The sequence below is a fragment of the Bidens hawaiensis genome, unplaced genomic scaffold, assembly GCF_021521415.1.
Source record: "Bidens hawaiensis isolate Kalapana, Puna unplaced genomic scaffold, B.hawaiensis_p1.1 tig00018577_1, whole genome shotgun sequence".
Classification (NCBI taxonomy): Eukaryota; Viridiplantae; Streptophyta; class Magnoliopsida; order Asterales; family Asteraceae; genus Bidens; species Bidens hawaiensis.
In genome coordinates, this window is record NW_027492815.1 from 141,223 (window position 1) to 157,517 (window position 16,295).

Below are 16,295 nucleotides of genomic sequence, written 5' to 3' on the forward strand. Positions count from 1 at the left end.
TATCTATCATGCATCGTCAACATTCTATTCAAAATCATTGATTTCTTTTTTTATGTTGACTGCTTTGTTCTGCGTTTCTTTGGTTGCAAATAGTTTGTGCTCCTTAAAACATAAACAGGACAATAGTTGTAGATGATGACTTTTGGTGCACAAGAAATTTTGATCAATTTATTAGAATACCGAAGAGGTAGGTCCCAGCAGAGCCCAGTTGGACCCGCAAGACTCACCTTGAAGAAGGACGTTTGCGCAAGGACCAACTGGTTCCGCAGGACCCACCATGCTCAGAGATGAAGACCTTACACGCAGTACGCCAGCTGTTCCCGCAGGGAAGGCCTCCCAATGGTGAAGTACCCCGCCTGTCCCCGCAGCTGCGGATACAAGCCATCAGGGAAGGCTACCCGCACTAATAGCAAGGCTACACGCACAAGGCACTAAATAATTCAGTGTCACCTGAAGGAATGAGCAAGGCGGGAATACTCCCGCCCAAATGAGCCAGTCCGTATGCTTCTGGAAGATCTTTTGTACTATACCTGCCAAGGTATGGACAAAATAGACAAGATCTGACCAAAGCAGCCCATGAACCAATCACAGGGTGACAGCTCACCGACAACAGTACGAGGAGCATGCTCTAGTACTGTTTGTCACTATTAGCCGCTGCCTACTCACCAACCCTTGTCGTGGCACGCACATAGCCTGCAGTTGGTGGAAAAGGAATAGTACACAGCCGGCCTGGTCATTATCAGCCGCTGCCTACCCACCAACCAGCATGGCACGTGCGTAGCCCATAGTTGGTAGAACAGGAATATTATACAGCTGGCTGTACCTGCTTGGAAACCTACCTTCGGCTATAAATACTCCAACACCTTGGAACGGTATGATCATCTGGTATTTTACCTTCACTAGCTATTTCTCTCAATATACACTTATATTCAGAGCAATCTAGTCTGATTCTCACGCCGGAGGGTGGTCACAAGGAGGAACCCCCCCATTCTCAGTGACGAGCTCACGGTGTCTGTTTTGCAGGTCATCTGAAGAACATCCTTCTTTGCCGGACCTAACCCTCGTGGGAAACATTACTTAACCCCCAGATTATCCATAATCTACGCGGGGTCGATTAGTGTTTCTTCATTGGCGCCATCCGTGCATAAAAGCTAGAACTAATTCAGTTTTTCCAAAACTTCTGAAAAAATGGTCAACGTTACTCCGGTCCCAAGGCCAGTAAGTGACCAAGAAACCCCGGTAACCACAACCCCAGCTACTGGGGGGAACACGGGCGGTTACACAAATTTTGCGAACACTACCCCGGTTACCCAAGTCGGGGCAAGTGCAATAAACAATATTTCACTGGGGTTCACTGATGCCCAGTTGGAGAAACAGACGAGGCTCCCTCGCCAAACACTCGATCAAGTTAAGGCGTGGGCCGAAGCACGTCAGAAGGAATTCCAAGCTGAGTTGGATGAACGCTTGCATTCACTCCAACAGGCTGACGAGTTCGGGAGCACTCGACAACAGCTCAACATGAACAGCGAGTGCGAGTATTCGGACGATGATCAGGAGGAATCCGACACTGACGCGAACACTCGCCATAGGGCGAAAGGGAAGCATAAAGAAACGGACTTCCAACCAAGAAGGAATTTCGGAGAAACCTTCAAACCAGGGAACGCGGGGGGAAACCCACACGACTTCTCCAAAACCTTTAGACCAACTGCTGCAAATGCGGGAACATCCAAGTTTGCAAGGGACATTGCGGAAGCAATCGCCCCGAGAAGTGCCAAACAGATGTCCAACATCGGCACTTATGATGGTCTATCCGACCCAGACGATCACTTGAACAGATTCATAGCGGGGGCAACCGTCAGTAACTGGACGGAACCCACGTGGTGTTATATGTTCCAGATGACGCTGGTTGGAGCGGCCAGGGCGTGGTTTGATCGTTTACCGGTCCACCACATCTATGATTGGGCGGACTTTCAACACAAGTTCAGCCAACACTTCAGTCAACAGAGGAAATATACTGAAGAGCAGTGGACAATCCTCAACTGCGTGAGAGAGGAAGATGAATCTTTACTAGACTTCATCACCCGCTTCAACTCCAAAAAGCTGAGTCTGGGCAACATAAGTGAAGATCTTGTTCGCGCCTCTTTCATCCAGGGCGCCGAATACCCAGAGCTTATCCGCACGTTGACGGGTAAGAACGGCATGCCATCCACATGGGATGCCATCATGACGGCGGCCAAGCGCTTTGCCGAGACGGAGAAGCAACTGGGTAGGGACCTTCCCCAGAGTACACATCTCTACACGCAGAGGACCATAGAAAACAATGTTCGGATCGCCCGGCAGAACAAAAAGAGGAAGCTAGGTATTTGGCAGTCAAGGGTAAACTTTGACACCTCATCCAGCTCTCGCCCTCTTGTTGGCGGAAGGGATAACACGCATCCTTCAAGCCGAAAACACCGGTGGACGCCACTCACCAAAAGCGTCACGGAGATATTTGCTACCGAAAAACTCCCATGGCCAAAAGCTCCAATGATCCGGCAACGACCTAATGTGGATCAGAGAAAATCATGTGACTTCCACGGGACAAAGGGTCACAGTACAGAGGAGTGTACATCCTTGAAGGATATTGTTGAAACATTCGTCAAGGATGGAAGACTTGCACACCTTGTGGCATCAATCAAGAATGGAGGAAGGAATGATATAAAGGCAACGGACGAAAGCCCGTTGACATCAGCATCCACATGGTTCATGGCAACATCAGAGGAAGAAAAAGACGAACGACAGAACCATGCGAATGGAAGGAAGCTGAGGTGCGCTTCCCGCGAGTGCCAGGAGGACCCAGCAAGGAAGGCCATATCGTCATCAAAAGCCAGCTGGGGCATTACATAACTTTCCGCACTCTTGCTGACAACGGCGCCTCGTCAACGGTTATGTACAGGCAGTTCTTCGACAAGCTAGACGACGAAGACAAAGAACGCCTGGAAACGGTTTACGCCTCAATGGAAGGGTTCGACGGCAGCACAAACACCCTTGGGTATCCTATCTTTCCCCGTCATTCTCACAGACGGAAAATACTCCCGCACAGAAGACGTGGACTTCGTCGTAATGAGGAAGCCACATCACACATACGACATCCTCTTCGGGAGAGACGGGATGGCAAGATTCAACGCCGTGGTATCTTCAGTCCATGGCATGATGGGATGGCCAACTGCTGATGGTGTAGCGATGATCACCGGTATCCCCCAGACTTTGGTGAGTGATAACGGCACCAACTTTGCTGACAAAAAGCTACAAAAGTGGCTAGAAGAATTTCAAATCACCCACACCTTTACCTCAGTGGCACACCCGCAAGGTAACGGTGAGGTGGAAAGAGAAAATAAAAGCATCGTCGAAGGCATAAAGAAAAGACTCCTGGAACACAGATCCGGCTGGGTAGACGAAGTTCCACACGTTCTTTGGGCAAACAGAACGCTGAAAAAGGCCAGTATGGGAGAAATCCCGTTCAGCCTCACTTATGGCACTGAAGCCATGGTCCCAGTCGAAATTGGTTTGCCCTCACCAAGGGTCTTGATTCAGCCAGAAGACAATGATGCGGAAAGACGGTTAGACCTTATGCTAACCGAGGAACGTAGAGACTTAGCCGCAGCGCGTGAAGAAAACTACAAGCGACAAATGCAAAAGTACTACAACACGCGGGTAAAACTCTGCAACTTCAATGTAGGAGACTACATATTGCGTAACAACGAGGCTTCAAACCAAGAGCGCCCAGGAAAACTGGCACCGGTCTGGGAAGGACCGTACATTATCAAAGAAGTTTTGGGAAAAGGCGCATACCGGCTCGAAAGGCTCGATGGCACTCCTATCCCAAGAACATGGAACGGAGCTCAATTACGCAAATGTTACATGTAGATCAATTCCAAACTTGTAAAGAAAAGGCCTAGAGCCACTTCTAATGGAAATGATTCTCCTTTCACATTGTGTTGATAGCCTTACCTTTATACTTATGAACTTCCCACGCTGATATGCCGTTATTCACCGCATAAATATGGGAAGAAGTAAGTCGTTGCGTGTGGAAGGCGGCAAAACCCGCATAAACACATAAACGGTAAAAATTTCTAAGGAAAACCTTCACGCAGGTCAGCTATAGGTGAAGTTTGGTCATCCCAATAAATGAAAGTGACGGTCCTACCCGCACAATCATGATAGAGGAAACTGAACATTGACCTATTGGCAACCGCGCGTCGAAAGGTTAACTTATTCAAAACACTTAGAAAATTTCAAAGGAAAAGATGAGGAAAACTTCCACGCAGGTCAGATATAGGTAAAGTTTAGCCATCCTACTAAGTGAAAGTGACGGTCTTATCCGCACAATCACGAAAGAGGAAGCAAAACTTTAACTTATTATCTGCCACGTTGAAAAGTTAACTTATCTAAGTACTAAAGAAATTGCTAAGTTAAAACAAAATATGAGCGAAATAAACAAGGCAAGACATTAACAAATAACTTTTATTCCATCAACATTCAAACATTACAAGAATTGCTGGGTACATACCCGCATACAAGATTAGAAGTCTACAAACATAAAAATCTACTCTAATGGTGGAAAGGGATCTAAAGTATCAAGCTTCAGGACCACTCCCACTTGGACCCGCACCATCAGTAGAGTGTGGCGGTTCAAGGAAAGCTTTGAGGATAGCTAGCCCATCATCAGCAGCAGCAATCTCGTTTACCTTCTCCACCACCGGATGTGGGAAGGCGGCATACTGATTCACTGCTTGGTCATACGCAGCTTCAGTATCCACATTGTAAAGAGGGAAGTTGGAAGGCGGAATGCCTTGTTCAACAAACCCTAGACCAAGCAGGAAGCCAGCCTTTTCCCCATCCTCATGAGAAGCGTTGAGGGCTGCGCTCATCGCATCGTCATATGATGTGTTCGTGAACACCCGATGCACAACCTAAAAAACAGAAGTATATCAAAAACTCTTCTAAGGAAAAGCGTAAAGAAATTGTGAAACTGCGCATACCTGAGACAACGCTTCTCGGAGAAGCCATTCCTTGGTAGCCAGAGCCTCCTGGAGGGCAGCTTGAGCTTCATTACGGGCGCGTTCGGCTTCGTTCTTTGTAAGGTTGGCAAGCAACACATCTTTGGCTGCAGCCTCTTCGACGCCCTTTAGCTTACGCTCAGTGTGGTCTAGCACCCCCCTCTGGTCCAAGATCTCTTGGAGCTTCTTGGCATCTTCCATGGCCAAGGCATCATGAGCCTGCTGGAGCCTCTCTAATTTGGCTTTAAGTTCCTCATTCTCGATGCGTAGAGGCTCAGTAGCAGCTTCAGCCTTGGTGGCCCTCTCGGTTTCGTTCCGTGCAGTTTCCTTAGCCAATCGAAGCTGTTCATTAACAGTTTGGGCGGCCTTGGAACGGGCCTCGAGACGAGCCTGAATTTCAACCTCAAGGGCCTTGAAGGCCTTCTCCTTCTCCGCAGCAACGGCGGAGAGCCTCCTGTTCTCCTCCCGGACAGCCCGCGCCTGAGCTACTTCTTGGATACGAGCTGCCTTTAACTTGTCGTTTTCACGACAAAGCAGCTCGACGCGCGGCTGCATCCGGGCTACGAGAATGCGGAGCTCATTTGTCAACCTACCCTCCTGGTAGCTTGACATTGCTTCCCCCAACGCCCCACTTGGGGCGGCGTGGCGCGCCCACTCGACGCATTCCACAGGCGTCCGAAGGGATGTTCCTCGGCGGATGTTCCATCGTGGAACATACACTTCATTGGAATCCGACACTGCAAAAGCAAAAAGCAGTTAGGAAAAGATGATAAAAAAATATATATATAAAATAAAATAATAAAAGGCCAGAATAACCCTACGCACCTGTAGGGTCGACGACAGGCCTGTAGCCGCCAAACCCATCACCCGAACCTAACGGATATCCATCCAAGAGGTCAGGCAGATGGGAAGGAGGCAAAGATTGGCTTGACGCCCCAACCCCGGACATACCTGAAGGACCGGCCGTAGTCGCCGGCGCCGGAGGAGGCATAGAGGAGGCCGCCGTGGTAGAAACCAATGGAGGTGAACTCACCGGAGGTGAACTCACAACCGCGGCCACGGCTGTGGAAGAATCCACAGAAACACTCACCGCCGGCTCAGTGAAGGAATCAGTGAATATGGCACTGACAGCCGGCGGAGACGTCGTCACAGTTGGAACAGTTGGCTCAACGGGTGAGCAACTGAACCAACTGAAGCAGGCACAGTCGCCTGGGTCATCGCCTCAGGTAGGTTGACCAAACCTACCGTCATAGGTCCGGAGGTGCTCCTCCCCGCTCCACCCTGGAATGTGGTAGCATCCACACCTGCACAAAAGATATATAAGTATAATGGCGGAAAGTTATGCAGTTAAGATAAAGTATACTTACGGGTCCTTTTGAGCTTGAAGGTGCGAACGGGCGGGGACGAACCCGATGGAGCCGGCCTCTTCGTACCGGTCACCGTTGTGGTCCTGGGCTGCTCGGAGGTGAGCCGTTTCAACCTCCAGAGAAGTGGTCTCAACACCACCCGGGTTCCCCGCCGCTTCTTCACTCTCGGTCTCCGACTCAGACCGGTTCACCTGGTCAGCAGTGGAGGCTACCTTCGCCTTGCCCTTCCCGCCAGCAGCCTTCTTCTTCCGCGCAAGAAAAGGACCATCTGCGGATTCCTCATCAGAAGATGACAAGATTAGAGGAATTCCAGCAGAGGTTTCAGCATTTAGAGGGCGAGGGTTAAATAGTCTTTTACCTGGCCGCGTGGCGCTCAGTATTTCGTGGCCTGGCGGGTAGGCCTCCACAAACCGATCCGCAGTCTGCGCAAGGATGGGCAACTCGTTCTCGTCAAGAGCACGAGTACCCAACCGAGCGGGACCGTCAGCTTCCCGCGGATGCAGGAGGGACTGCAAGTCATTTCCCTCTGATAAAAAGAAAAACAGTTAGAAAAAACCATAAATCAACAAGGAAGACGGAGCATACGTAAGGGATAAAGTTCAAACCGTATTCAAGTACGATGGGAATTTGTGGCGCATCCGCCCCAGCATCCTTCCACACCCTGCTCATACCGAGCATCAGCATCCCGGACTCTGGAAAGCGGTAAACCGGAGTCTGGATCCGGGAAATCTTGGAGAACCATTCCGCCTCCTGGTAGTTGGAGGCGTGAAGGCTGGGGAGAGCTCTCCCGTTCTTAAATGTCATCGCTATAGGGACGACACGGGCAGAGATGTAAAAGAACTCCCGCTTCCAAGACCGAAGACTGCGCTCGGTAGCGCAGATCTTCAAACCCTTGATCCGGGTGACCAGGGTGTACCAGCCTTAAATGCACCTCCAGGAGTAGAAGGTCATCAGGCGGTCGACGTAGGGATCCACGCCAAGAATGAGGCACACCCACTCAAAATGGCGGATCTTGGCGATCGCCATTGGGTGTACCTCCGTCAGGTGCATACCGTGTCTATCCAGAACACGGTATACAAACTTCGTCAACGGGAACCTAAGATTCCCATAGACGAAGAAGGCGGCATATACCCCTATTTTGCCCTTGGGGGCATCGTACACCGTCTGGTGTGGCTCCGGAAACTCAGGCTCGAACGGCTCGAGCATGAACTTCCGGACGATGTACCGGTAAAGCTCGATGGGAAGAGCACACTGGCATTCGCCAGCAGTGCTCTTATCGTCCTTATCGGACGTAGACGTCGGGTTCTCGACATACAAGTCAGACTCCTCGACGGTAGCTTCTGGATCATGAGTAGACATGTTTTGGAGGTAAAGAACGATTTCAGGAGAATGCTCGACAGAAAGTTAGTATTCGCCGGAAATCGCTTAGAAGAAGAAGAAAGAAGTGAAAATGTGGATTACCGTGAACCCTCTCCCCCTTTATATACTCATCGCAATGAATGCGATGAATTTAATGCGGAGGAGAGAGAAAAGAGCTGGTGCAATGAAACTATGACACGTGGAAAAAACAAGCTGGCAACAGCTGTTGACGGGACGCGCGCCGTAAAATCCGCACCCATGCGCCCGAAAAATCGTGCCCACGCGCCTGAAAAAGCGTCTGGAATGACCATATACTGTCACGTCGCCATAACTTCCTGCACGTCCTGACACTGTCAGAAGAAACCGTCGGACGACGTTTCAACAGTTTGGACTGTTCTTATCCTTTCACCAACTTCGAATTTCAAAAAGATTCAAAAGTAAGCGGGACTATACCCCTTACCTTGGCAACCAAGTAACTATAAGACAGGTGCGAGTACAGTGTCAAGGCAAAACCCTTCACATACTTAGCACACGCAGGGAATGGACGCCAAGAATACCTTGGAAGTAAGATAACTATAAGACGAGTGCGGGTACAGTGTCAAGGCGAAACCCTTCACATACTTAGCACTCGCAGGGAATTGAAACCAAGAAGGATCTTCTGGGCCATGCTTGCGGAAAGGGAAATAACATCCCCGCATAGCGGGAACGTTGAGAACTAGATTGTTTGAAGCTCCAGGATGGAATTGGTTCTTTAACATAATTGATTACTATGTTTAAAACTACCGAAACCTCGTGGAGAATCTACACAAATGAAACTCGACGCTCTTGACTTGCGAGGAGGTTACACACCTACCCGCATCATACCCAAAGATCAAGCAGAAAAGTCGGGAATTTCTGTGTGACATTAGGGAAACCGCGGGAAGAATCCCCACGGACAACCTTAAAACTAAATCCTTTTCAAAACCCCTTGATTAAGTCCAAAGTTCACCTCACTTATTAACAATTCATGAGAAGAACATTGGACTGGGGGGACTTGAAGAGGTAGGTCCCAGCAGAGCCCAGTTGGACCCGCAAGACTCACCTTGAAGAGGGACGTTTGCGCAAGGACCAACTGGTTCCGCAGGACCCACCATGCTCAGAGATGAAGACCTTACGCGCAGTACGCCAGCTGTTCCCGCAGGGAAGGCCTCCCAATGGTGAAGTACCCCGCCTGTCCCCGCAGCTGCGGATACAAGCCATCAGGGAAGGCTACCCGCACTAATAGCAAGGCTACACGCACAAGGCACTAAATAATTCAGTGTCACCTGAAGGAATGAGCAAGGCGGGAATACTCCCGCCCAAATGAGCCAGTCCGTATGCTTCTGGAAGATCTTTTGTACTATACCTGCCAAGGTATGGACAAAATAGACAAGATCTGACCAAAGCAGCCCATGAACCAATCACAGGGTGACAGCTCACCGACAACAGTACGAGGAGCATGCTCTAGTACTGTTTGTCGCTATTAGCCCCTGCCTACTCACCAACCCTTGTCGTGGCACGCACATAGCCTGCAGTTGGTGGAAAAGGAATAGTACACAGCCGGCCTGGTCATTATCAGCCGCTGCCTACCCACCAACCAGCATGGCACGTGCGTAGCCCATAGTTGGTAGAACAGGAATATTATACAGCTGGCTGTACCTGCTTGGAAACCTAGTTTCGGCTATAAATACTCCAACACCTTGGAACGGTATGATCATCTGGTATTTTACCTTCACTAGCTATTTCTCTCAATATACACTTATATTCAGAGCAATCTAGTCTGATTCTCACGCCGGAGGGTGGTCACAAGGAGGAACCCCCCCCCCTCTCAGTGACGAGCTCACGGTGTCTGTTTTGCAGGTCATCTGAAGAACATCCTTCTTTGCCGGACCTAACCCTCGTGGGAAACATTACTTAAACCCCAGATTATCCATAATCTACTCGGGGTCGATTAGTGTTTCTTCAAATACATATTCACTTAAAAAATTAAGTTCCATCATAGTATTATGTATAAATAGTTAGGGTAAATTGAGTCTAGAAGCTACTGGATTTTGAATGGGAAGAAATGAATGTTGATTTAACATTTAATTTGTGGATTTTGTTTTTGGAGTTAGTTAGTTAAGAAATTTTCAGAATAAAATGAAGGTTAGAGTTTCTTGCCAAAATACCAGTGAGTAGTGTTAACTTTGATTAAAAAATGCAAATCTTTAAATCATTTTATTCAGGTGCTCATTGTCTGGACTCTATGTAATATGTCTTCACTTGGCATCTAACTTTTTCTTTGTTAAATATACTGCTTTTCTTAGATAAAATTGGGCTTGACAATATTGATTCAGTTCTGCCATTTGTATATGCTTTAACAACCAAATCTGAACTTAGTATTTTGTAAACTTCAAATTTGTAAATAGTTGTATTATAATGATTGTTACCAAGAACCCTAAAATAGCATCATATGTTTGGTCTTTTTGAACTTTTCTTTAATTTGTGTATATGATTTAAAAATTGAAAACTTAGTACCTTGTATTAATCCAAGATAAAGCTATGGGAGGGTGTACAACCAAAGCAGAAACTTTAAAATTTGTGGGACAAGTTAACACAAATGATAAATTCGATAAATCATGGATATTTGATTGTGATGCTACCGATACCATGACTTTCGAACTATCCGACATAATTTCAAACTCTAAACCCAAAATTAACCACATAAAAACCGCTAATGGGGGGATAGTTCCCGTTAAGGGGGAGGAACTATTGAAATATCTCCTACACTAAAGCCTTCAAACTATCTTTATGTCCCGTCTTTGTCACATAAATTGTTGCCTATCAGTCATGTGACAAGAGAACTAAATTGCATTGTATTAATGCATCCCACTTTTTGTATCTTACAGGACATCAGGACATGAGTGATCATTGGGCGTGGCACTGAACGCCAAGGATTGTATTATGTGGAAGAAGTGACTCAACACGGTACTGTGATGTTGGCTCATGGGACTACAAATCAAGAAGCTTGGTTATGGCATAGGAGATTGGGACGCCCATCTATGGTTATTTACACCTTTTATTTCCGAAATTATTTCCTCTTAATGAAACATTAAATTGAGAAACTTGTGTTTTGGCGAAAAGCCATAGACATACTTTTAAGCCAAATAATACAAAAGTTAAATTACCTTTTTCCTTTATCCATTCGGACATATGGGGACAGGCAGAGGTTATCGGAGGACAAAACTTTCGTTTTTTCGTCCCCTTTGTTGATGATTACACTCGTATGATGTGGATTTATTTTTTAAAACATAAATCTGAAGTTTTTAATAAATTCACTGCGTTTTATGCTATGATACAAACACAGTTCAAAACTAATATTCAAGTTCTCCGATCTGATAATGGAGGGGAGTTTATAAATGATTCAATGAAAGAATTTTGTCAAACCAAAGGGATCTTTATATGTCAAAAGAAATACGTCCTGGATCTTCTAGCTGAGACAGGGATGATCGATTGCAAGCCTGCCGATACTCCGATAATGGTAAATCATAAACTACATATGGAAGAAGAAGCAGAATTGGCAAACAAAGAAGTGGGTAAACTTATATACCTCTCACACACTCGTCCAGATATTGCATATGCGGTTGGCGTAGTCAGCAAGTTCATGCACCAGCCTCAAGCAACTCACATGGAAGCAGTATTGAGAATTATCAGGATTAATTTATTAAAAAATGAATCTTGTGATGTTGGTTTTTCTAAAGTTGACTTTTGGCCGGTATCAACACTAACAGATTCCTTGAGCATTTTATTTGACATTTCTAAAAAATGGAATTTATCACTAGGGAATTCTTTTGGGTGTTTATCAAAGCTCATATTCTATGGGGTTAAAAAACTTAGGATTACAAAAAGAGGGGTATGAGGACAGTTCCGTTACCTCTGTCGACATCAGACACACCGGTGGCTCCATCTCCGGCGAAAGCCATGCCGCCAAAACCGCCACTCCTTTCTACTAACTTGCTGGTCGCCACCATTAGTTGTGGCCTCTAAGTTGCTAATGGCGGCCGCCGCTTTTCCGCCTTCCTTGTTTCCCTTTTTGTGGCCATCATTCCACCAATCGGGAAAGCCAACGATTTTGAAAAATTGATCCTTGGTATGTTTAGACATACCGCATTTAAGCTTTGATTTATCAATACGGATTGACGAGCTACCGCCTGAGTTCTTCGGACCACTTCGTCCCTTTGACAGAAACCCTAGGCCTTCTAATTCGTGTGTCCCGTTGGCAGCTAAGCCTGCCGCAACATCAGTTTGAGAAGTTGTGATGGTTCCCAATATACCTTGATGAGCCATCTCTTTTCGAACAGCAGCGTATTGTCGGTCAAGAGCGTTAAGGAACTGAAAAAGCTTTTGTTCTGACCAGATTTTGTTGTAGGTTGTTATGTCGGCTGAACAATTCATGGGGTTCGGGTCTCGTCTTTCAATTTCTCCCCAAACGCTTGCATAACAATCCAAAAATCTTCGAGAGGGGAACCATTCTGCTTTATTCCATTTGCTTTGACATGTAAGTCAAATGTTTGCATCTTGTCTTTTCCGCTACTGTAGGTGACCACTAACGCATCCATAATGCTTTGGCTATGGGAAATTCGGTTAGGTTGCTTGCAAGAGCGCGTTTGATATTTTGTATTAACCATGAGAACACGACTAAATCATCTTGTTCCCATTGTTCATAGTTGTCATCGGTTGGTTCCGGTGGCACTGGATTCCCCGATAGGTGATTCAAAAGAGATTTCAATTTACCCCGATGGCTACTCGAATCATTCGAGCCCATAGGGCGTAATTTTGACTATTTAGTTTGAGGCTGATTTTCAGGGTGTCGGACAGATTTTGTTTTTGAGTCTGGTTTTGAGGAGATTAGTGATCTGCAATGCTAGTTCATCACTATTACTATTCTTTCCTCATGTCATGGTGGTTTATTGGATTTGGTAGGCTAAAAAAAGAGGAAGAGAGGTAGGTGATGAGGAGAATTGATCCTTTTTGATCAAACCTGCTGTGAATTGTGATACCATCTTGAAAGAGATATCAAGGATTGTTAGTTTGTTTTGTATTGTTTTTTTTGGTACTTCTTTTACAAAGAAAAACGAAAGAATAAATACATGAAGGCTATTAACTAAAAATGGAAAAGTAATCACTAATTATGGCTGAAAATCCTTTTGATTGTCTAGCAAAGGTCCTAGAATTGCAAAGAATATGGCTGTCAAATCTTCTTTAAATGGAAATGATGTATTTGATGATCCATTTACTTATTTTATTTTCTAACAGTATTGTTTCAGGAAATGGAGACACTAGTCTCCTCTGCTGAGTCGGAAGTCCCATGGGAACCTGCCAACTTCGATAAATCACAATTGAGGAAACCTTATTGTAGTATGTCAGTCTCAAGGCAATTTCTTGGTCTTTTAATTTACACTATTATCATCTTATTATATGCATAGTTGATTGATTATGTTACAGGAGCTTAAGAATATGAGAAAAAATTTTGCGCAGCTACTGAATATGTTGAATTATCATATACTAATGAAGATCAAAAGTAATTGTTAGTAATTAATTAAATAAAGTAGCAATTTGGTTTATACTTGAAAGTTGTTCGGTCTGCAATCAAAGAACCACTTCCATCTTCATTTAGGTAAGTTTTTGTTTTTCTTTCATTTATTTATTGGATTCCATATTCAACTTATTATTTATTTTTCAGTAATGTAGAAAAGGGCCGAAAGTGGTAGAAGTCAAAGGATAACTCATTTCCTCAATGATTTCAAAGGTAGATCTTGTTTAATTTTAATCTTTAATGATAGCTGATAGACAACTTTTCTATATGTGTAGATTAGTAGCAAAATAATTCTAGCTAACATGAGAGCTTGTGTTTATTGTAGTGGATAAAGAAGGTTGTACGGGGTCAAAGGAGGCTTTTGGATGGTTGTTTGTATTTAACCATTTTGGTTAAAGTGAATGTTTGGATAATTTTTTATGTCAAAATAAATGTTGAAGACCAATGGGTCAATATGGATGCTTTAGTTGTTTAAGCTATTTATAAAATTATTCTTTATTTGGCATGTTTTGTTATAAATTTTGTTTATATAATTTTTATACTCATGGATTAAATTAATGATTAAATTGTGATGTAGGTGAAATATATAATAAAACATAGAATGATAACTCCACTGAACGCCTTATTAGGCCATACGACAAATCGTCTTATTAGGCTTTATTTTGATGTTTAATATGGTGGCTAATTAAAATCACAAACCGTCTTATTAGGCTTTAATAAGGCACTTTAATATGGTCTCTTTTTATGTCAACTATGATGCTTTTAGTAAAACATTATAAGGCGGTCATGTGTAACCGTCTTAAAAGGTTTTAGCACTATAAAAGACGGTATATAATTAAATACTACGGTGGCTTTTAAGGCGGTAAGAAGACCGCCTTATTTCATTTAAAAAAACGTCATATTAGGTCTTGTTTTTTGTACTAGTCTCCTCTTTGATTTGTTAAGGTTTTATTTTTTATTACAATCTTGATTAAAGTGATTTTCTTTATATTACAATCTTGATTCTTGATTTTCTCTTGATTAATTTTCAATTACTTGTTTAATAATGGCTCGAGTAATAAGTGACATTAGTGTATTAAAGTGAAACCCATGACGATGGATTCTTGATTCTTGATTTTGATCCGTTTCATTTTAGTTTTACGTTTTGATCCATTTTGTTTATGTTTAGGTTTGATTTGTGCCTTGGAAATACGTTTGTGTTTAGGTTTGATTTATGCCTTGAAAATTGTTTATGTTTAGGTTTGATTTGTATCTTGGAATATTGTTTATGTTTAGGTTTGATTTGTGCTTTGGAAAATTGTTTATGTTTAGGTTTGATTGTTGTTAATTTGTATGCTCAACTAGGTTATTAGGCTTTTGTTAATTGAATTCTTGTTAATTGATTTGTTCAATTAGGTTCTTATTAGGTTCTTAGTTGAAAAAAGTTTGTAAATATTGATTTGTTGAATTCTTGTTAGTTTCTAGTTCAATTATAATTTTGCATAATTGTTTGATTATAATTAGTTTTAGTTAAAAACACTTCATAGAAAGTTTAGGTCTAACGAAGATCTTGTTACTTGTTACATGGAATTGATTTAAATGTTTTAATAGAAATGTTGTTTAATGTTTTTTGTCTAATGAAGATCTTGTAGATATTGAATGTTTTGGGTTTGTTTTTGTCATATACATTAACGTGTTTACTGTTTGTTAGTTTGTTATATTAATGTATTATTACGTTTTATTAGGCGGTTAAAAAAGTTCGGGTTGCAAGAATAAAGACATCGATTCGGGTTTCAAAAATGAAGACGTCGGTTTGGGTTGCAAGTATGAATACGTCGGTTCGGGTTTCAAGTATGAAGATGTCGGCTCCTGATGTGCTAAAAGTAGTTTAATAATTATTAACTAAATTAACTAAAAATAAACACTAAGTAATACTCTAGACTCTCTAAAACTCGACTAAACTACTAACCGGCAAGTGAACCGATCTACTCTAGTAAAGCTAAGTAAGTCCGGATATCTAACCCACGAGACTCTCTAAATTACGTTTATTAGCTAATTAGACTCGACTACAAACACGACTTATTAATTTATATTTGTTTGGGGGGTTTTATTTAAAATACTAATTTAATACTATAATTAAAAACTAATTAAGAAAACAAGTAATTTAAACGAAAACAAAGTTTGTTGTGAAAATAAGACGATGATGAGAAAACTACCTAGGCTAGAATCCCCTAAATTTCAGTAATGAATTAACCCGGAAAAATATTTAGTTATGGACTGGGATTGTAAAATAGACACTTAAAAGAAAACCCGAACAGGACCCCTGACCCTTCTCAAGAAGACACCTATGGGTTTCTAATAAATTTTAACGCACACCAGTATTAAAAATCAAGTTCCCTTACGGTCACCTAATTAATTATGATTTAGTTCCTTTATATGAAATCCTACCTTACAGTGCGGAAATCAAAGGCAATTTAAAATATTTAATTGACTCAATAGACAATAATAAATAATCAACCCTAAACGGACTCCTTACGAAGAACTAATCTAGCAAGATTAAATAATAAAGATCTATCAATAACCTAGCACTTTACAGATTTTAGGTTAGCAGCACACTTAGGTTTATTTGACAATATTATTCCTATGATCTTATCATGACATCAATCATAAAATAATCAAGAACACAAAGTAATCGACCTAATAGCAATCCTATCATATAACAAACAATAATCAAGGAAAACTATGGAACAAAACTCATCAAACAATCCTAAGCATCCATATGCATCAATTTAATATAAATAAATCTTTTACTAAAACATAAAAACCATAACAATAAATAATCTCAAGTCAATACAAAATGTCAAAGTAAGTTCATCATAACCTAGGCAGTCTAAGGGTTTAGCCAACAACCATATTCAATAACAAACCAAAATAATTAAGTTCAACAACCAAGTTCAT